The 22,135-nt window shown below is 37.3% G+C and overlaps 1 protein-coding gene and 1 long non-coding RNA gene across 28 annotated transcripts in view; one reads left to right on the top strand and one right to left on the bottom strand.

Moving 5' to 3' along the window:
- Positions 1-22,135, top strand: part of LOC147371216 (uncharacterized) — a 360,632-nt gene continuing 338,497 nt past the window's right edge. For 23 of the 27 annotated variants that reach the window (XR_015165984.1, XR_015165987.1, XR_015165982.1 and 20 more), the window contains exons 1-2: positions 1-302; positions 4,763-4,849. The gene's annotated coding sequence lies outside the window, so the exon portion shown is untranslated. The remainder of the gene's footprint in view (positions 303-4,762; positions 4,850-22,135) is intronic. The other 4 variants (XR_015165997.1, XR_015165996.1, XM_086407299.1 and 1 more) reach the window with 1 other exon arrangement.
- Positions 235-19,418, bottom strand: LOC147371219 (uncharacterized). The gene is made up of 3 exons (XR_015166004.1): positions 19,375-19,418; positions 6,699-6,802; positions 235-279 (listed from the first exon to the last, which is right to left on the bottom strand). It is a non-coding gene; the product is annotated as an uncharacterized LOC147371219 (long non-coding RNA).

The raw sequence follows: 22,135 nt of genomic DNA, 5'->3' as shown, positions 1-22,135 counted from the left end.
GTCAGGCCAGTGACACCTGCGATCAACAGGTCCTGGGAGCCCCGCCCAAATCCCCGCCTCACCCCCGCCCCGCCTCCTCGAAGCTGACCCCGCCCTCAGGCTCCAGGAGCTGGCTCCGCCCCCACACGCGATTTCCCGGCTTTCCGGACCTGCGGATCTGTGTTCCCGCGCGGATTCGATAGGGCTGGTGATCCAGTTGACTTACTCTGAGCCGCGAGATCCCGCGAGAGCAGGGAGTTGACCATTTTTCTTAAGGCGGGAGCGGAGCGCTGGGGTTAACTGTTCGAGAAAGGAGGCTGCAGGTTGGTTTTTGTGATGTAAAGAGAAAAAAGGAATAGTTGTGGAAGTAGTTATTCCGATACTCTTGGTCTATTTATTCATCATTTTCTAAGCTCAGGGACACGAATCCACCAGACACTGGGCTTTAAGTTAGTTGTTATTACCTCAGAGAAAACGACCTGTATCGGTTGGCCTCGAAACCCTAGGCGAATTCGCAGTTCTCTTTAGCTTTTTGTGAATCCTTACAATCTGTTTGCAGTTAAATGATTTACATTGGCTTGAATGTATATTCCCCAACTGGTTGTTTCGTGACTATTTAATAAAATGAAAGGCTTAATAAACATGTTGACCCGGTTAATGGTTAAGTGTGAGAAAAATGTGGCTTTCTCCTTACTGTGCTTTCAACAGGTTTTAAGTTGCAAGCTAATGTTTGGGAAATGGGCGAAACTTCGTTTTGTAATAACTTGTTTCTTAGGAATAGTAGTAAAAGGAAAACCCACTGTCATCTTTAGTATAAACGATCCCTCTCAATGAGTAGTAAGGTTTTGGAACTCATTTCAAAGCTGTTGCAGGTTCAACATACAGATTCTAAAAATTGATCAAACAGGTAGGTAACTCTAAATGTCTGTTTGAAGAAACAGAAGGAGGAAACATTTTAGATTGGTATAGGCAAGTATTACCTGTGACGGAATCAAGGAGAATTTGTTGAGCATTTATTGTTCCCTTCACTGAATTGGGCACTGAAGAAAATACAGTGAAGTTTAAAATACGGTTCTTGCCCTCAGGAAATTTAAAACTTGGAGAAGGAGAAAAAGAACTACATTAAAAAAAGAGCACCATTAATTCTCCCTCCTAGTGCTACCTTCTCCTGGTTTTGCGACTACCTCTCTGAGGCACTTTAAATATTTTTATTCTTAACTGTGCCCTCTGTGTTCCCAAACTCTCCATTTTCTTGTGTTGTAACTTCTTTTGTGTCCTTGAACAGTCTTTTCCCCACGATGGACTTATCTACTAGGTATACTGGGCACCTGGAGAAGGAAATGGCAACCCACTCCAATATTCTTGTCTGGAGAATCCCAGGGACAGAGGAACCGGGTGGGCTGCCATCTATGGGGTCGCACAGAGTCGGACACGACTGACGTGACTTAGCAGCAGCAGCAGCATCCTGGGCACCAAGGACTCCCAAATGGATATCTTCAGCTTAGACCCTTTTAAGCAACAGCATCTTTGGGTGTCATGTGCTGAGTCACTTCAGTAGTATCCAACTGTTTGCAACCCTATGAACTGTAGCACACCAGGCCCCTCTGTCCATGGAATTCTCCAGGCAAGAATGCTGGAGTGGATTGTCATTCCCTTCTCCAGGGGATCTTCCCGACCCAGGAATCGAACCCTGTCTCTCATCTCTTATGGCTTCTGCATTGCAGGCAGTCATATAGGTATGTCCCAAATTGACTTGGACATCTTTTCTGTTCCCTACTCCTAGTGTCGTATCTCTTCCCACCCATCTGGAACCTACACTGCTTTCATTCCCTATTTTAGATAATAGCACCCAGTTGCCCAAATCAAGAATCCATGTGTACCCCTATATTACATTTTCTTCATTTCCTCTGTCCTGATATCAAATTTGATTAATTCATCTCCTTAAGGATCTCTCAACCCCCGCACCCCTTTTAATCTCCATTCTCACTGTCTTAATCTATCGGCTAATCATCATCTCTCCTAACTCATCTCCCTTGGACCACTGCAATAGGCTCTAGTTATTTCCCACTCCAGTCCAACATCCATGTCTGTTAATAATTTTTCTAACACAAAAATATGATTACAATATTACCATGCTTTTTTCAGGAGCTCCCCATCTCCTTCAGGACCTGGCCCCAGACTTAGTCTCATCTACTACTCTTGCCCATTTATGCCATGCTAGCTGTATTGAATTCCTTGCTCATCTGTGTTTCTGCTAGGTTCTCTGAAGATCTTTTAGGTCTCAGTTGAATACTTATTTCATCCATGGAAACTTTCATAACTTCCCGAGACAGATTTGCCCTTCCTTCACCCTTTTTGGGTTTATCTATAACAATTATGTTATAATATAGCTATTTCTTTGCCAATGTAATTGACAGAGCACTCTTGAAAAATAATTTGAACTATGGATAATAAAGACTCATACTATCTCCCTGCCTCCTTTCTAAATTGTAGAAGAATGCCATTCAGTTTACCATGCTCAAGAATTTGACAAAACCGTAACTGTACAGTTTTTTTAATCATGTAACTTCAAACTTTCTGCTACTTCTTGGCATATTTAAGTACTGAGTTTTACATGGTATACTAGATCACAAGTTAGAGTCAAATGGACAGTCTGAAGCAAACAGTGAAAAAAAGGAAAATTGACAGTTCACTGTATTTTAGGACAGGAGTTGCTCCCAAAAAACTTTGTAGTTAGAAATGTCACAACATAAGTTTTAAATGTACTGCCTCTGAGAATTACTATTTGTTCTCGAAGTATATGTGTATACGTTTAATTCAGTATTTATTTTATTGGGCAGACCCAAATTAATGAGGAAAAATCTCTGCACTTCTCACTGACTTGAGATCATGAAAGAAAAGATTTGGAATGCCAAAGACATTATGTTGTTTGAATGAGGCCGAGCCAAAGTTTACATCATCAGCACCACCACACTTACATACCTCTTTATTATTCTGGAGCGATTATAATCCAGATTTTGGGAGATGTACCATCTTGTGGTTCTATTCACCCTATTCACTAATAAGTGGTAGAAGTAGCAGATCCAGGCTTCGGGAGATGTACCATCTTGTGGTTCTAATCACCCTATTCACTGATAAGTGGTAGAGGTAGCAGTATTCTATCCTGAGAAGCTATCATCTGGTAGTTCCAGGAGGTAAACAACAGCTAAAGACATGGCAAACCATGAATGGGCTGGGTAGGATAAAGTGAAATACAGTATAGAGAAGTTGTAGCTAAATGGCTATCTCAGGATTGGATGTGAGACTTAACTCCTTTTTTCCTAATTGCATGAAGGAAATGTTGACAAGTGTTATCTTCTTAGTAAACTTGTAGAGAACAGGGACTATATTTTTTCACTGTGAATTTCTAGGGCATAGCACAGTGCCTGGCATAGATATATAACAAATGTGTTCAGTGGATAGGTTGAAGAACTAGAAGTTCTGTTAATTTTTTAGAGAATAGAGACATCTGTGTGGACCAGAATTGGGGAAAGCTGCTATGGGAGATCAGATATGAGCTTCAACTTGGAAGGTTCATGGGTAGGCGTATTTGAAGGCACTGTGAAGGAGATATGACTATTCAAGAGCAAAGTTTTAGAAACAGGAATTAAAGCCAATGCAGGGCTATAATAGGAAGCCTTTTAAGTTCTTGAACAGGATGTTTAGTTTGGAATTATATACGGATTTGTAGGGGAAATTGTAGTGAGGCAAGAAGATGAGCTAAATCAGTACAATTCCAGAGAAACCTTCAGTGATGATGAGGCCAAGCAAAAAATCTAGTCATAATCAACCACTTCCTCTATGACTCATACCAATTTTTGTAACACCATCCTTTTACATGGCTTTCCTCCAACCTATTTGGTTGTTCCTTTTCAACCTGCTTTTCTCTTACACTTTCTAGATGATGGTGTTCGTAGTGCCTGGCCCTAAGACCAGGTTTTATCCTCATGGTTTTAAATATATATTTCGCACACAGCAGCCGAAGTAGCCTATTTTAAATATTGACATGTTACCCCCCTACTTAAAATTGTTCAAAGACTTACTATATACATAAAATCCAAATAGACACCTGAAGGAGCTATTCTTCCCTCCCTAACAGCATCTCATGCTATCAAGGATTTTGCACTCTTTATTCCCTATACCTAGAACCCTGGTTCTTAATGGGGAGTGATATTGTCTCTCAAGGGACATTTGGCAAAGGGCAATACGTTGCTGATTGTCACAGGGTAGGAAGGGAGTGCTGCTACTTGTATCCAGTTGGGGTGAGGCCAGTTCTAAACACCACACAACAGACAAGTCACCCACAACAAAGAATTATATGGTTCAAAATGTCATTAGTGCCCAAGCTAGGAAACCCTGACCTACAATGCCTTCCCCTGAGTCTCCAAGTGGCTGACTCCTTTTCATCCTCTATACTCTAGTTTTAACTTTGTCTTCCTAGAAGTCATCTTTGACTTAGAACTTCCTACCTGTCTCTATCACAGTGTTCTGTTTATTCATCTCATACCACTTTTCAAAACCTGTGATTATTTAGTTTATTTGTTTGTCTTTCTCATTATCTAGAAAGCAGATCCCATGAAAAGCCTCTCTCCATCATTATTCTTTCTGTAAAGGCTAATACAGTGGCACAGAGTAGGCATCAATAAAGAGTTATTTGACACCTGAATCTGGATCTACAATATGTCATAGAATTAAAACAATAACTTTTTCTTCTTCTTTTTTTCTGTAAACTTAAAATATGCAGTTACTGATTGAAGACACAGAACAGATTGGAGACACCTGCAAGGAAGTTGTCATCACTCAGAGTGTCTTCTAAGTCAGCTGGTCTGAGGTCAGTATTCAGATGTGCTCCACAAATACCCTTCCTTCCTAAGTAGCATCTCACAATCAGAACCAAAAGTAGAATCATACTATGGCCAATTTAACTAATGTCGGTGAAGTAAAGAGAATCAGGCCGGAAGGAAAAAAAAGAAACAAGAATGAATAGTACCAAAAATGATATAAAATTATTTGATCAAACTAAGAAGTTTAGAAGACCCAATTTTTTAATATGTGCATGTCTTTACAAAGCTGTTTCAAAACTGTATTTAGAATTACCTGGTTAATATACATTTTAATTTTTTTCAATTAAGAAAATATGTACTGTGGACATATATTGCTTTGTCCTTTCCTGCTTTTACCAGTAATAATAGATCATACCACTTAACCCCAGGATGGGCATAACTCCATGTTGAGCATTTCATCATTTTCTGGCTCTGGTGATTAGTGTATGAGTGATTTGAGCTAATCAGTATTCTTTCTCAGGAGTTTTCAAATTATTAATAGAGCTTACAGGAAAGATCCTTTTTCTTCTCTGTGTACAAAGCTATAAAACTGTAAGCTCAGAGGTGCTTGTGGCAATGTGCCTTGTCATTTACAGTATCTAGTCTGAAAGAATAAGGCAGCTTTGGAGGAGAGGGGAAAGAGAAAAGTTCCTAAGGGTTCTCTAGCCTCTTATAAAATAGGTAATTCAGGAACTGAGTGTTCACTAAACTCCTTAAAGCTCTGCAGCATGACCTTTTGTTAAACATCAGATCAAATTCAGTATCCATAGCATCTTAGCCAGCTCTTCCTTAGGCACAACTTTACTGGCCTTACATTCCAATCTTTCTATTAGCTAGTTAACCACATTGAGTGGTTTAACCAGTAACCTCCTTAATTTTGCTGACTTATTGTCAGTTTAAGCAATTTCATTACCTTTGTTATTTCACTTTGAAGCATCCTAATTTTCTTATCTGTAAAATTGGGATGAGAAATAATACTTATATATGATGTATTTTGATGTTCCCAGATAAAAGCAACTATAAAGTCTTATACTGTGTTATTATGGCCATTAGTGTTGTTATTACAGTTACCAATACTGCTGTCATCAATGATAATATGTTGCTATAAGAACCTGTATATTGTTTTTCTTGCTATAATATGTATTTTATTACAGTCTCAAAGATACACAAGGCTTTAGATTCCTTCTAGTCCAGCCTCCTGCTCACTAAAGTACTATCCCTGACAGTAGTTGTCCAACCTCTGTTCAAATATGGTAACAGCAGTAGAAAACTTGATGTTTTGTGAGATATCCTTTTCTTTTTAAGACTTCTTTAACCACTAAGAAATTTTCATCACGGTGAGTTTAAATTTACCTACTAGTAATTTCTATACACAGATCTTATTTCTATCCTTTATAGGAACGGAGATCTATGTTCTCTTTTCCATAAGACACTACTGAACTTTGAAAACATGTTTTGTGTTTTCTAGCGAAAAGTTGTCTCAAAAATTTTTTGAAGGCCTAGTAAAATATTAAACTAATCTGCTCATTCATTCATTCATTCATTCTGCTTCACCTTATCCCACAAAGATTTAAAGTAAATTCTAAAAAATAAAATAAATTCTAACATATAATATAAAACAATGGTCAGACATAAATAAGAAAAAGAATCAAAACTATGAGAAAGTAGAATATGAGTAGAATGTAAAGAGTGAGAACGAAAGAATAGAAATAAGCATGAGCCTGTGGCTTAAGTTTGTTTGACTCTGATCTGAAATTATAAGTGAATATGATATTTATCAGTGACAGGAAACATTTTTCTGTCATCATCTAAAATGCTTTTTCCTCTATGTTGGCCCTCATCTAAAAAGGCTCTTACCTGTGTTCACTGACAATAGACTCATCTACATGTCCCTGGGAAATGAAGTAATAGGCTTCATAATCCATGAAACTGACTTCAGGATGTAATATTGTTGTCAACTTCTGGAAAAAATATGGTGACAAAAAAAAAATACATCTGCAATTAGCATGATTATCAGTTCAGTTCAGTTCAGTTGCTCAGTCATGTCCAACTTTTTGCAACCCCATGGACTGCAGCACACCAGGCTTCCCTGTCCATCACCAATTCCTGGAGCTTGCTCAATCTCATGTCCATTGAGTCCATGATGCCATCCAACCATATCATCCTTTGTCATCCCCTTCTCCTCCCGCCTTCAATCTTTCCCAGCATCAGAGTCTTTTGAGTCAGTTCTTTGCATCTGGTGGCCAAAGTATTGGAGTTTCAGCTTTAACATCAGTGCTTCCAATGAATATTCAGGACTGATTTCCTTGAGAACTGATGGTTTGATCTCCCCACCCCCCAGTCCAAGGGACTCTTAAGAGTCTTCTCCAACACCACAGTTCAAAAGCATCAATTCTTTGGCACTCAGCTTTCTTTATAATCCAAGTCTCACATCCATACGTGACTACTGGAAAAACCATAGCTTTCACTAGATGGACCTTTGCTGGCAAAGAAATGTCTCTGCTTTTTAGTATGTTGTCTAGAATGGTCATAGCTTTTCTTCCAAGGAGCAAGCATCTTTTAATTTCATGGCTGCAGTCACCATCTGCAGTGATTTTGGACCCCAAGAAAATAGTCTGTCACTGTTTCCATTGCTTCCCCATCTATTTACCATGAAGTGATGGGACCGGATGCAATAATCTTAGTTTCTTGAATGTTGAGATTTAAGCCAGCTTTTTCACTTTCCTCTTTCACTTTCATCAAGAGGCTCTTTAGTTCCTCTTCATTTTCTGCCATAAGGGTAGTATCATCTGCATATCTGAGATTATTGCTATTTCTCCTGGCAGTCTTGATTCTGGCTTGTGAACCAGCCCAGGCATTTTGCATGTTGTACTCTCCACAGAAGTTAAGTAAGGTGACAATATACAGCCTTGATGTACTCCTTTCCCAATTTGGAACCAGTCTGTTCCATGACTGGTTCTAACTGTTGCTTCTTGACCTGCATACAGATTTTGCAGGAGGCAGGTTAGGTGGTCTAGTGGTCCCATCTCTTGAAGCATTTTCCACAGTTTGTTGTAATCTACACATTCAAAGGCTTTGGTGTTTTCAATAAAGCAGAAGTAGATATTTTTCTGGAATTCTCTTGCTTTTCTATGATCCAACGGATGTTTCCTCTGGTTCCTCTGCCTTTTCTAAATCCAACTTGAACATCTGGAAGTTCATGGTTCACATACTATTGAATCCTGGCTTGGAGAATTTTGAGCATTACTTCGCTAGCATGTGAGATGAGTGCAATTGTGCAGTAGTTTGAACATTCTTTGGCATTGCTTTTCTTTGGGATTTGAATGAAAACTGACCTTTTCCAGTCCTGTGGCCACTGCTGAGTTTTCCAAATGTGCTGGCATATTGAGTGCAGCACTTTCACAGCATCATCTTTTAGGATTTGAAATAACTCAACTGGAATTCCATCACCTCCACTAGCTTTGTTTGTAGTGATGCTTCCTGAGGCCCACTTGACTTCGCATTCCAGGATGTCTGGCTCTAGGTGAGTGATCACACCATCATGATTAGCTGGGTCCTGAAGATATTTTTGGTATAGTTCTATGTATTCTTGCCAACTCTTCCTAATATCTTCTGCTTCTGTTAGGTCCATACCATTTCTGTCCTTTATTGAGCCCATCTTTGCATGAAATGTTTCCATGGTATCTCTGATTTTCTTGAAGAGATGTCTACTCTTTCCCATTTTGTTGTTTTCATTTTTTTCTTTGCACTCATCACTGAGGAAGGCTTTCTTATCTCTGCTTGCTATTCTTTAGAACTCTGCATTCAAATGGTTCTATATTTCCTTTTCTCCTTTGCCTTTATCTTCTCTTCTTATCACAGTTTTTTGTAAGGCCTCCTCAGACAACCATTTTGCCATTTTGCATTTCTTTTTCTTGGGGATGGTCTTGCTCCCTGCCTCCTATACAATGTCACAAACCTCCATCCATAGTTCATCAGGCACTCTATCAGATCTAGTCCCTTAAATCTATTTCTCATTTCCACTGTATAATTGTTAGGGATTTGATTTAGGTTATACCTGAATGGTCCAGTAGTTTTCCCTACTTTCTTCAATTTAAGTCTGAATTTGGCAATAAGGAGTTCATGATCTGAGTCACAGTCAGCTCCCGATCTTGTTTTTGCTGACTATATAGAGCTTCTCCATCTTTGGCTACAAAGAATATAATCAATGTGATTTCGGTATTTACCATCTGGTGTGTCCATGTGTAGATTTGTCTCTTGTGTTGTTGGAAGAGGGTGTTTACTTTGACCAGTGTGTTCTCTTAGGAAAACTCTGTTAGCCTTTGCCCTGCTTCATTTTGTTCTCTGAGGCCAAACTTGCCTGTTACTCCGGGTATCTCTCTTGACTTCCTACTTTTGCATTCCAGTCTCCTGTGATGAAAAGGACATCTTTTTTTGGTGTTATTTCTGGAAGGTCTTGTAGGTCTTCATAGAACCATTCAATTCTCTTTCAGCATCACTGGATGGGGCATAGACTTGGATTACTGTAATACTGAATGGTTTGCCTTGGAAACGAACAGAGATCATTTTGTCATTTTTGAGATTGCACCCAAATACTGCATTTCAGACTCTTATGTTCAGTGTGATGGCTACTCCATTTCTTCTAAGGGATTCTTGCCCACAGTAGTATATATAATGGTCATCTGAATTAAATTCACCTATTCAAGGTAAATTAAAAGCGGTCAACAGGAGATGGGAAGAGTGAACATTGACATTAGGCATCAGTGAACTAAAATGGACTGGAATGGGTGAATTTAATTCAGCATGATAATGGTTTGAGCAAATTATTTCCTCTCTTGGTTCAGCAGTTTAAATAAGACTGTTTTGAGGTATTTTGTAATGATGTCATTTCATTAGCCAATGTAAGTTTGTGTTCAAAATACTAACTTTTTTGTTCCATTATTTTGTTGTTACAAATTGGTATTAAGACACATTTCACAAATTTTAATGCCCTTAGTTTTTGTGGACACAAATGCTTGTATTACTTTAGTACATCAGCATCTTCATCATCTGTTTCCTTCATTTTTTAAAAATATCCTATTATTTTTTGAAGTTTTAGTCCATATTTCTTAAGATTTAGTATTCTTCCTCCATTTTTAAATTGCCAAAATTAATGATATCTTGTTTGTCTTCAGCTCAATCATTGAGGAAAATGTTGGTGAAGGTTGGATCCTTGACATTCAGTTCCAGCCATAGCCCACATTAACCCCTAGTGGCAACATTAAAATTATTTAGAAAGCTAAGTAGAGACCATGTTTAAGGGCAACATGGTATCATAAAAAGTATGACCTTTAGATTTGGACAGACTTAGGTTCTATGGCAACCCACTCCAGTGTTCTTGCCTGGAGAATCCCAGGGACGGGGGAGCCTGGTGGGCTGCTGTCTATGGGGTTGCACAGAATCAGACACGACTGAAGTGACTTAGCAGCAGCAGCAGGTTCAAATCCTGACTTTACCGTTTATTGTGTGTGACCTTGAGCAGTTAGTAACTACTCTAAAACCTAGTTTCCTCATCTGTACATAGCAGTGTTTCCTAGCTAATCCCTAACTGGATTGCTGGTGACAGGCAGGCCACTGCTCTGGGCATATATTTGCTTGATTTTATTTTTTTTTTCTAGCAGTGTTTTGTAATCTGAGGAAAAGAATGAAAAAAAAAAAAAGTGAAATTGCTTGCCTTCAAAAGCAACATATATGACAGAAAGAATGGATAGAGAATTAGGGAACTCTCTTGCTCTCAAGTAGATGTGTGCTGTGGGGAGGTTAGTTTACCTCTTAACTTTTCTTGATCCTTAAAAGAAGAAATTGGACCACATGATTCTAAATTCTAAAGATGTGAAATGAAGGAGTCTTTTCCCAGTTGTTACCTAATTACAAAATATGTCAAGAACTAAGTGCTTTATGCAAAGTATTTTATTTAACTTTCCTAACAATGGTAAAGTGCTAATATTTGTATATGATTAATATCCTGATTTTACTAGTGTGTGAGAAGAGTGCAATTGTGCGGTAGTTTGAGCATTCTTTCACATTGCCTTTCTTTGGGATTTGAATGAAAACTGACCTTTCCCAGTCCTGTGGCTACTGCTGAGTTTTCCATATGTGCTGGCATGTTGAGTGTAGCACTTTCACAGCATCATCTTTCAGGATTTGAAATAGCTCAACTGGAATTCCATCACCTCCACTAGCTTTGTTCATAGTGATGCTTTCCAAAGCCCACTTGACTTCACATTCCAGGATGTCTGGCTCTAGGTCAGTTATCACACCATCGTGATTATCTGGGTCATGAAGATCTTTTTAGTACAGTTCTTCTGTGTATTCTTGCCACCTCTTCTTAATATCTTCTGCTTCTGTTAGGTCCATACCATTTCTGCCCTTTATCGAGCCCATCTTTGTATGAAATGTTCCCTTGGTATCTCTAATTTTCTTGAAGAGATCTCTAGTCTTTCCCATTCTGTTGTTTTCCTCTATTTCTTTGCATTGATCGCTAAGGAAAGCTTTCTTATCTCTTCTTTCTATTCTTTGGAACTCTGCATTCAGATGCTTATGTCTTTCCTTTTTTCCTTTGCTTTTCGTTTCTCTTCTTTTCACAGCTATTTGGAAGACCTCGCCAGACAGCCATTTTGCCTTTTTGCATTTCTTTTCCATGGGATGGTCTTGATCCCTGTCTCCTGTACAATGTCACGAATCTCCATCCATAGTTCATTAGGCACTCTATCTGTCAGATCTAGTCCCTTAAATCTATTTCTCACTTCCACTGTATAATCATAAGGGATTTGATTTAGGTCATACCTGAATGGTCTAGTGGTTTTCCCTACTTTCTTAAATTTAAGTCTGAATTTGGCAATAATGAGTTGATGATCTGAGCCACAGTCAGCTCCCAGTCTTGTTTTTGCTGACTATACAGAGCTTCTCCATCTTTGGCTTCAAAGAATATAATCAATCTGATTTTGGTGTTGACCATCTGGCGATGTCCATGTGTAGAGTCTTCTCTTGTGTTATTGGAAGAGGGTGTTTGCTATATCCAGTGCATTTTCTTGGCAAAACTCTTATTAGTCTTTGCCCTGCTTCATTCCGTATTCCAAGGCCAAATTTGCCTGTTACTCCAGGTGTTTCTTGACTTCCTACTTTTGCATTCCAGTCCCCTATAATGAAAAGGACATCTTTTTTGCATGTTATTTCTAAAAAGTCTTGTAGGTCTTCATAGAACTGTTCAACTTCAGCTTCTTCAGCATTACTGGTTGGGGCATAGACTTGGATTACTGTGATATTGCATGGTTTGCCTTGGAAACGAACAGAGATCATTCTGTCATTTTTGAGATTGCATCCAAGTACTGCATTTCGGACTCTTTTGTTGACCATGATGGCTACTCCATTTCTTCTGAGGGATTCCTGCCCACAGTAGTAGATATAATGGTCATCTGAGTTAAATTCACCCATTCCAGTCCATTTTAGTTCGCTGATTCCTAGAATATCGACATTCACTCTTGCCTGTCCACTTCCAATTTGCCTTGATTCATGGACCTGACATTCCAGGTTCCTATGCAATATTGCTCTTTACAGCATTGGACCTTGCTTCTATCACCAGTCACATCCACAACTGGGTATTGTTTTTGCTTTGGCTCCATCCCCCAATTGCATTCATCTCACACGCTAGTAAAGTAACGCTCAAAATTCTCCAAGCCAGGCTTCAGCAATACGTGAACCGTGAACTTCCAGATGTTCAAGCTGGTTTTAGAAAAGGCAAAGGAACCAGAGAACAAATTGCCAACATCCATTGGATCATCGAAAAAGCAAGAGAGTTCCAGAACAACATCTGTTTCTGCTTTATTGACTATGCCAAAGCCTTAGACTCTGTGGATCACAATAAACTGTGGAAAATTCTGAAAGAGATGGGAATACCAGACCACTTGACCTGCCTCTTGAGAAACCTATATGCTGGTCAGGAAGCAACAGTGAGAACTGGACATGGAACAACAGACTGGTTCCAAATAGGAAATGGAGTACGTCAAGGCTGTATATTGTCACCCTGCTTATTTAACTTATATGCAGAGTACATCATGAGAAACAGTGTGGAAGAAGCACAAGCTGGAATCAAGATTGCTGGGAGAAATATCAATAACCTCAGATATGCAGATGACACCACATTTATGGCAGAAAGTGAAGAGGAACTCAAAAGCCTCTTGATGAAAGTGAAAGAGGAGAGTGAAAAGGTTGGCTTAAAGCTCAACATTCAGAAAACTAAGATCATGGCATCCAGTCCCATCACTTCATGGGAAATAGATGGGGAAACAGTGGAAACATGTCAGACTTTATTTTTTGGGCTCCAAAATCACTGCAGATGGTGACTGCAACCGTGAAATTAAAAGACGCTTACTCCTTGGAAGGAAAGTTATGACCAACCTAGATAGCATACTCAAAAGCAGAGACATTACTTTGCCAACAAAGGTTCGTCTAGTCAAGGCTATGGTTTTTCCAGTGGTCGTGTATGGATGTTAGAGTTGGACTTTGAAGAAAGCTGAGCGCCAAAGAATTGATGCTTTTGAATTGTGGTGTTGGAGAAGACGCTTGAGAGCCCCTGGACTGCAAGGAGATCCAACCAGTCCATTCTAAAGGAGATCAGTCCTGGGTGTTCTTTGGAAGGAATGATTCTAAAGCTGAAACTCTAATACTTTGGCCACCTCATGCGAAGAGGTGATTCATTGGAAAAGACTCTGATGCTGGGAGAGATTGAGGGCAGGAGGAGAAGGGAACGACAGAGGATGAGATGGCTGGATGGCATCACTGACTCGATGGACGTGAGTTTGAGTGAACTCTGGGAGTTGGTGAAGGACAGGGAGGCCTGGCGTGCCTCAATTCATGGGGTTGCAAAGAGTCGGACATGACTGAGCAAATGAACTGAACTGAACTGAACTGAATATCCTAATTTTAGAAATAGTGAAAGTTAGGTACTTAGCACAGTGTCTGCCATATAGGAGGCACTCAATAAACAAACTGAATTATTTAATAAAAGATCTATCATTTAAGTATGACATCTGGTTACAGCCAGGAAATATAGTAAGTCAAGATGAGGAAGGCAATGTGGGCCATACTAATAAATCCAGAAGTAAAGGCCAAAACCATCTAGCTTTTGATTAAAGCTATTGCTAGAATTTTTGTGCATGAATGTAATTTCTCTTTAGTTTTTTGAAACCAAATTTTATACCATGTTATATTTATATAGTTCTTTAGAATCTTAGAGATGGAAAGGATCTGAGAGATCAGTTTGCCAAAATCCCTTATTTTACAGAGAGCACTTAAACTGAGGGACATGCTAGACACTGATAGAAGCAGGACTAAAATTCAATTTCTAGTCACTTGGAATTTGCCTGGTATAAAATATTTTCTGTGATATATTCTGAGATTTCACAGGAGATAGCACTCTTTTGTTTCTTAAAGTACAACCAAATTTCTTCCATATTCAAACACTGTTGATAAACAAAATTGACACTTCTGTCCCTTTCTGAAAGACAAGGGAAGGGAAACAAAAGAAACAAGTCAAGAGCGTTTCACAGGTAAAGGTTATCTTTTTCTGAATTGTGATATCTGTAGTAGTATTCTGACTTTATGAAAAACAGTATGGTGTTCAGAAATTTACCAAACTTAATTTCCTATCTCTTGGGAATCTAACAAATCTAAGTCTCTGCCGTGTATATGTGTGCACATGCACACACATATACCCACACACACATACTATTATGTATCTTAGACTGACTTGTTTTTGATGTAGTTCTTTAAGAAATACAATAGTGTAATAACAGTATGTCTTTCACTCACTGCATATTGGCTGAAGCCACAAACCCAAAGGAAGTTGCCCTGGAGAGCACTTTGCTTTTGTAAAGATGGCAAAGATATTCAGGGCACCAGTGTTTTCAAGTTGAACTTCCTTGTTGAAATTCACTTCACAAAAGAAAATAAGTGTGTTGTTTAATACAGTAATAAAATTATTGAAAAATATTCAGTGATAGAAATATTACTAAATATTACTATACAAAGAATTATAGGTAAAGGCAGAAATTTTAGAGTATTTAATTTCTTTATTTTGTAACCGTTAGTGGTCTTGAGTTTTCAGTCTCTTATCTGTAAAACAAGCCCTCAAACTGAAATTATGCTGGAGGAAAAAAACAAACTTTTGGCAGGTAATATCCCTGGAATGCCTTTTTGTAAATTTTTAAATCAAAGTTTCTGATTAAATTGTTTTCTACAAGTTTTGCTCTGCTACTGTTTCAGATTCTTTTAATTCTGAAGAACTCTATCAAATTAGTTATAATAGTTTTGATGTGGTGGAGAAAAGCAATTCTAGTTACCAATAACAATGCTGACATTTCTGTTTTAAACAGTATTTAGTAGTAGGTAGAGCAGTAATTTTCAAACATCTTAGACCGCAACGTAGAATAAGCAGTATATTTTATGTTGTAATCCAGTTTACAAGAACACATATTAAAAAAAAAAGTAGTTTCCTGAAATAATACTGTTTCTAGTGGTATGCTCTGATATTTTCTTTTATTCTGTTCTGTTTCATTTGAAAAGCTTCTAATCTAAGTTAATTTTTACATCACCTAACAGGACACAACTATAATTTGAAAGACATGGACCAAGAGGTTTTTAGTGGAAGGAGCAACATTTACGCTTTCCTTTTAATACTAAAGAGTATGGAATTTTATTCCCTTCCAGTTAGGAAGAATATTCATTTTGTTTCAATATTGTTATATTAACATTTTTTTTTACAGTTTAAAGTAAAATTTTTTAACATTGTTTTTTAAAAAAAAACTTTACTCTCTGTTTCTACATTTTACTGACTCATGGTTTTATTTCTTTGTGGCTAATATATAAGGTATACAAATTATATAAGGCTATATTTATATAGATACAGATAAATATGAAATCACGTACAATGTGTTTTGTCACCAGAAAGTGCATTGATTGTGCCCGTGGTCTGGATGATTGTGTTCTCCACTGAGATAGGAGAGGGAATAAGATAGTGGGAGGAGTGTTATTAAAAGATCAGAAGATCCTTGGGTTCTAATTTTAGACATGCAATGTGAGACAGTGACAGTTTCTTCTCTAAGTTTCTATTCCTTAAATGAGGGAATTGATATAAAATATTTCAAGATAGAGGCTAATTCTAAAGTGCCGTGGTTTGAAGTAAATGATTGTTTATTTAAACCAAAGAGAGTTAGTATTATGCTAGTAACAGTACTAGTGGCTTGTATTTGGTAAAAGAGTAAACTGTTTTCATTATTCTAATTATCTATATATTTAAAATATTAATATCCTTTTGTATTAATAAGAGGACACTTAAATAAACATCAGTGTATGGATTTGTACAAGTGGCATAGTCTAATACATTCTGATAATTATGATCATTAGCCATAATTAATATTATATGTAAATGCATCTGAAAACATAATTTTTTTGTGTTGCTATTCATCTTAGTCTGTTCAGGCCACAATAACATAGATTGAGTGCCCTATAGACAACAGAAATTTATTTCCCGTAGTTCTAGAAGCTGAAAGTCCAAGGCCAAGGTGCTGACAGATTGGTGTCTGGTATGAATCTACTTCCTGATTTATATTTGGCCATTTTCTCTCTGTACTCACATGGGGAAAGGGGCAAGAGAGCTTTGTGGAGTCTCTTTTATGAGATTCTAATCCCATTCATGAGCACTACACGCTTATCATTTAATTACCTCCCAAAGGCTCCACCTCCTAATACTAATCATATGGGAGTTAGAATTTCAACATATTGATTTTAGGGGTGCCATGCACCTTCTCTATCGTATTTTAAGTTTAATGTCTCTTTAGTAGATTTTGATGAGTTTTTGAGGAAACTTATTGTAATAATTATATCCACATCCCTTTCTATGTATCAGAAGTAAAGAATGTTTCTTGGATAAATGTGGTCTGTGTTTGCATTTGACTTTATGTTCTGAAATAGCAGCCGAGCCTAGAGTGCTCAGCTGACCCAGAAGACAGCCTTGCAGGAGACCTGCAACCTGAGGCAAGTCGGTTAGAATCTTCATTAGCTCTAGTTTCTCATAAGGTAAAATAGATATTAGGTACTGAGTTTAAAGTTAAGCTTCGAAAGTAGTCCTGCTTTTTCAAGATAAGTTGGAAAAGAAGAAAAAGTTATTTCAGGTTGATTATATTTAGGTAAGTTTTCCATTATGTTAGCATCATGCCTCAGTTCTTTAAGCAACATGGTGAAAGGACTTTGGGGTGAATGTTTTTATTCATTGTACTACAGAGATGACTGTGCCAAAACATTCGAATTCAGGAGCCACGTACTTCATGATTTGAAATATTCCAAGCAGGTGTATGAATGAACAGTCATTTTAGTTTTTCAAAAAAATGAAGGATTATGTAGCCATCTGTCCTTGGGAACTCCTTTCTGGTTGTATAATGTAGTTTCTAAAAGAGGTAGGGTATACTGATTGAGAGAAATATCCATCATACTGATTTTTTTAAATTCTCAAGTGACCTACAAAGTATGTGAATGCTCACAAGAGATCGCACTGTTCTAGCAAGATCCTAAAAAGTCTACCCTAACTGCAATTAATGAGTCTGAGAGCAGAGTTGGCATTAATGCTTATGCTAAAAAATAGTCAGGCCGTGTTAGTGTTTCTGATTATACATGTGTTTAATATACTCACTGCTCCAACATATTTTACTTCTAAATCAGGGTCAAATATATTTATCCCAAAGCAGTTCCAGCATAACCTAATCTAACTTCATTCTACATGTCTTTGCTTTCTTACTGTGTGGTCTTGATAATTTTTTGTTACTAATAATAGCTAATTATCCCCATAATTAAGATGAATTTATTTATGTAAAAAAATTTTATTGTTCTTCACTATATATCACGCATAGAGCATACAGCAGCTAACAAAAGGCAGTCTGTATCCTCAGAGAGCATTCATTCCAGTGGGTGAGATAAATAATCAAGGAGTAAATATATTGTGTGTGGCACCTACAACTTGTGGGTCTTAAACAACGTAGTTGACTGAGGGCCCCAGTTCTCCTTACTCTGACTTCCATCACTGCATTCGTGCTGAGTCTGCCTTTCACAGTGTGCTCCCAGCCAGTGAGTAACCATGACAGTGACCCTAAGGCAGACATGTTGCTGAGAAACACTGGACCTCTTCTGCAGATGACGTTGGCTCGCAGATCTTCCAACAACCTTGCTGAATTTTCCCTGGACTGTCAGGCAGTCTAGAACATATCCATATACTTCCACATGAGGTCCCTTAGGTCTCTCCCAGCCTTTCTCTGACCTGTCTCCCCATTTTCCTAATAAAATTATTACAGATTTTTTTTAAATTTTATTTTATTTTTAAACTTTACATAATTGTATTAGTTTTGCCAAACAGATTTAACTGCATCTTGGCTTCTGCTTCTCAGAGGACCCGGACTAATACATTATGTTAGGAAGTAATAAGGGTTATAAAGAAAAACAAAAGCACAATAAGGGGTTATATGTGTGCTCTCTTAAGTAAGGGTGGTCAGGGAAGGTCTTAAGCAGAAGTGGCCTGTGAAACAGAAATAGTTGGACAAAATTCCAGAGTAAAGTAAATTGCTTGAGATTATATTATTAATTAGTGATAAATCAGCAAATAGCTGGCACATTTAAATGCAACTACTGTTTTATATGCAGTTTATAAGTAAGTGATGATAAAGAAAATGAAAGAGTATTTAGGTGACAGTTCATATTACACAGTTGATATACATAGAACGAAACTACTTCAGAAGGAGTGAGGAGAAAGCTCTAGAAACCATAGAATAATGCAGTTATTTCTTTTCAGCTTACTTCATTCTGGCATTCCTTTCTTCCCCCTGTTCTTTTTTTTTTTTTTTTTGAGAAATCAGACATTTTAAAAGTTTATATATACAAGAAAATATACATGTAACAATTAAAACATTTAATTAGTATAACCCCACCAATACAATGTTTGCTACTGTATTTAAAAGCATTTATTCAAAATATGTCAAGCTCATTCCAAAGGATGAAAGACACATGAGCCCATTTCTTATGCTATGAGGTATATGGTAACAACAACAAAAAACCTAAATGCAAAAGGACCATCAGTTGCCTAAATATAAAACTGATCTTTGGCAAAGATGTGTTACACAGGATAACACAGCAATAAGGAGATCCTTAATTTCACACCATCTCCTCACATCACGGGCCCTGTTCACTCTTCCCTTTCAAAGAGTTACAACTCTGTTCCAGAGAACTCAGAATTTTAAACAGGTGGTCTGCTGATTAACGTGTATCTCCTCAAGCCTCAGTACTACAGCTATACAAATTACACTTTAAAAATATTTGAAACAGATAATTTAATTTTTGGTTGGCTATGAGTAGGAAAATACATCAGTAAAGAAAAGAGACCCTGTATATAAATATAATACTAGCTAGTGCTGCAGCTTCTATACCAATTCTATACCAAATCAGCAGAATTTACCTTTTTTCTTTCTGACTTTTTCCGGTTCTGTTTCCTGAGCTGTCTCCATCTCCTACACTGCCTAAGTTGTTGTTGAAATGTATTTCAAAATATTACACAATCCAGAATAATAAGCACATTCATTTTGAATCTGAACTATAACCTCTTAGAAATAGCTCCCCCGCCATCTGCTCTTTGCCCATATGCACCAAATCTTCCTGTTGAAATCACATTATATTGAGAAGTCAGGGGAGGTTTGTATCCTGAGTTGAAATCTAGTTCTTTCATTTAAGGAATTTAAATAGGGACACACCTTTTTTTAATCTAATAATACAGCATCTTCAGCTATTGAAATTCTTATACAGTTTTACAATTTTGCCTTTTTCTTAGCTCTGAAAAGTTAAACTTTTTAAAGCATTATAATTTTCTAAAAATCCTTTTGTGTATTTGTGAAGTGCTTTGATCAGTTAGTTTGAAATAGATTCCCCTTGCTTGTTCTTTTGGCAAAAACCTGGCATTCTTCCACCTTTCATAGAAAGTAAACTGCCCTTCTTCCTACAGAATAGAGCATGTGGAGGTCGAAAGTATTTTTCATAAGAAAAGGGGCATTCAGAGCAATACTTAGCTAAGCTTAATAAAAAGCAGTTGTGGCTGAGAAACTGCAATGATGTCATGTAAGTTTTATCTTGCATAAGCAGCAGAGTGAGGAAATTCCAGAATTAATAAGTGTGCTGGTACAGCTGTGCCGTGAGTTGTAAAGTTCAGGATGTACTTTTCACTCTCACTGACTGGACATTTTGCTCCACATCAGCCTTTGTGAAAGTGATTGGCTCTCTCCATTTCCAAGCTGCTAAAACATTTGTAAATGAGTCTGTTTAGAAAATGTGAAATTTTCAGTGGATGCAGTAAGTGATCATTTTGACTAAAAATTATTTTCCATATTTACCTTGATTTTATAATAACCAATAATTAGTTACTTTAAATTATCAAGTCCTTTCAAATATTGAATTAAGAAATGGAGTATTAGCCTTGAGAAATGATTGAAGGGAATGAAGAGTTAAAAGCCAAGAATGAACACTGGTCTAGTTGTTAATGTAGCTCTAGTATTATCCAGAAAGCAGCTGACCAGCTGATCAACAAGAAATTGGCTAAATAAAATAGATATAATTTTATGACCCAGAATTCTATTGAACAGTATAATACAAATTCTTCTAAAGTTTTGAAAAGCAGAAAATATTTTCATTTAAATGAATGTGTTTGGTGTGTTGTTACACTTCATTCAGCCTTATGGGTATTAGTGTTTTATATTTCTGTCCTCTTTATTTACTCTTCTTTCTCCCTTCTTTGTCCTTACGTGGGAGAGGGGAAAAAAAGATTACATGGAACAGTCCACAGAATTACAAAAAGAGTTGGACACAACTAAAAAAAAATTTTAATAATTAAGCATGCATATTGCTTGTTTGAAAATCTGAAAGTTTAGCTTTTTATGAGTGCCTGAATGACTTTAATGGATGACTCTAAAATTACTCAATTTATAGATATATTTTTGCAAAGTTAATATTAATATGATGGAGATTTTTTATTATTTTGTCTAGTAATAAAATAATTTTAACGTTTAAGTTATTTCTGAAGGAGAAGTTATGAATTATGAGTTCTTAGAGCATATGTTTTAGATTCAGACTCACCAAGTTCTTCCACTTTGAAGCTAGTATTAAGCTAGTCACTCTAGTTCCCTGAGGCTCACTTTTGTAACACAAAATGGAGATTATTTATAATACAGTTCTCACAGGATAATCACAGAAATAAAATGATGTTAAAAATACAGGGAATTCCCTAGCAGTCCAGTGGTTAGTACAAGGTGCTTTCACTGTGATGGGCTGGCTTCAGTCCCTAGTTGGGGAACTGCTGCTGCTGCTGAGTCGCTTTAGTCGTGTCTGACTCTATGCAACCCCATAGACGGCAGCCCACCAGACTCCCGTGTCCCTGGAATTCTCCAGGCAAGAACACTGGAGTGGGTTGCCATTTCCTTCTCCAATGCGTGAAAGTGAAAAGTGAAAGTGAAGTTGCTTAGTTGTGTCCGACTCTTCGTGACCCCATGGACTGCAGCCCACCAGGCTCCTCCGTCTGTGGGATTTTCCAGGCAAGAGTACTGGAGTCGGGTGCCATTGCCTTCTCCGAGTTGGGGAACTAAGATCCTGCAAATCTGTGTGGTATGGTACAGCCAAAATAAATAAATATAATATTTTAAAATACACATTAAGTAGCCATTATTAGGCTTTTTTTTTTTTCCAAAATACTCACTACACCATTAAGTAGTGAGTATAGTGCCTGGCATTTAGTAGTCCATCAGCAAATGTTATTTTTATTCATTTTCTTTTAACTTTTTTTCTCTTCTGTTTCATTTTCCATATGTACAAATGTGGGTGGAAAAAAAATGCCACAGTCTTTCGCTGTTCTGAAAAGGCTATCATATTTCTTCAGACTTAGAAAGATTTAGCTGCTTTTCAGATCAGTGAAAAACTCATTCAAAATTCCTTTCAAATTCTAATTGTGTAGCAACCAGAGTGTGAAATTTGGCATTTCTAAAGGTGTCAGACAGCTGAATTAGAATTAATAGACACTTCCCAGGAAAGGAAGAAATACAATAGTGAGCAGAGAGTTATTCCATTATTTTCTAACCAATTTAAAAAAAATACTTAAAAATTAAAAGATTTCCCTTTATGAAATGGAGAATACTGTTCTATAGCTAACATATTTAATTGCTGATCCCCTTTTGGTGATT

The sequence above is a fragment of the Bos grunniens genome, chromosome 6 (assembly GCF_055505025.1).
Source record: "Bos grunniens cultivar Pamir isolate PY7600 chromosome 6, Bosgru_T2T1.0, whole genome shotgun sequence".
In the NCBI taxonomy this organism is placed as follows: domain Eukaryota; kingdom Metazoa; phylum Chordata; class Mammalia; order Artiodactyla; family Bovidae; genus Bos; species Bos grunniens.
The sequence above is the reverse complement of the archived record's forward strand: the minus strand, read 5'-3'. Positions and strand labels throughout refer to the sequence as shown.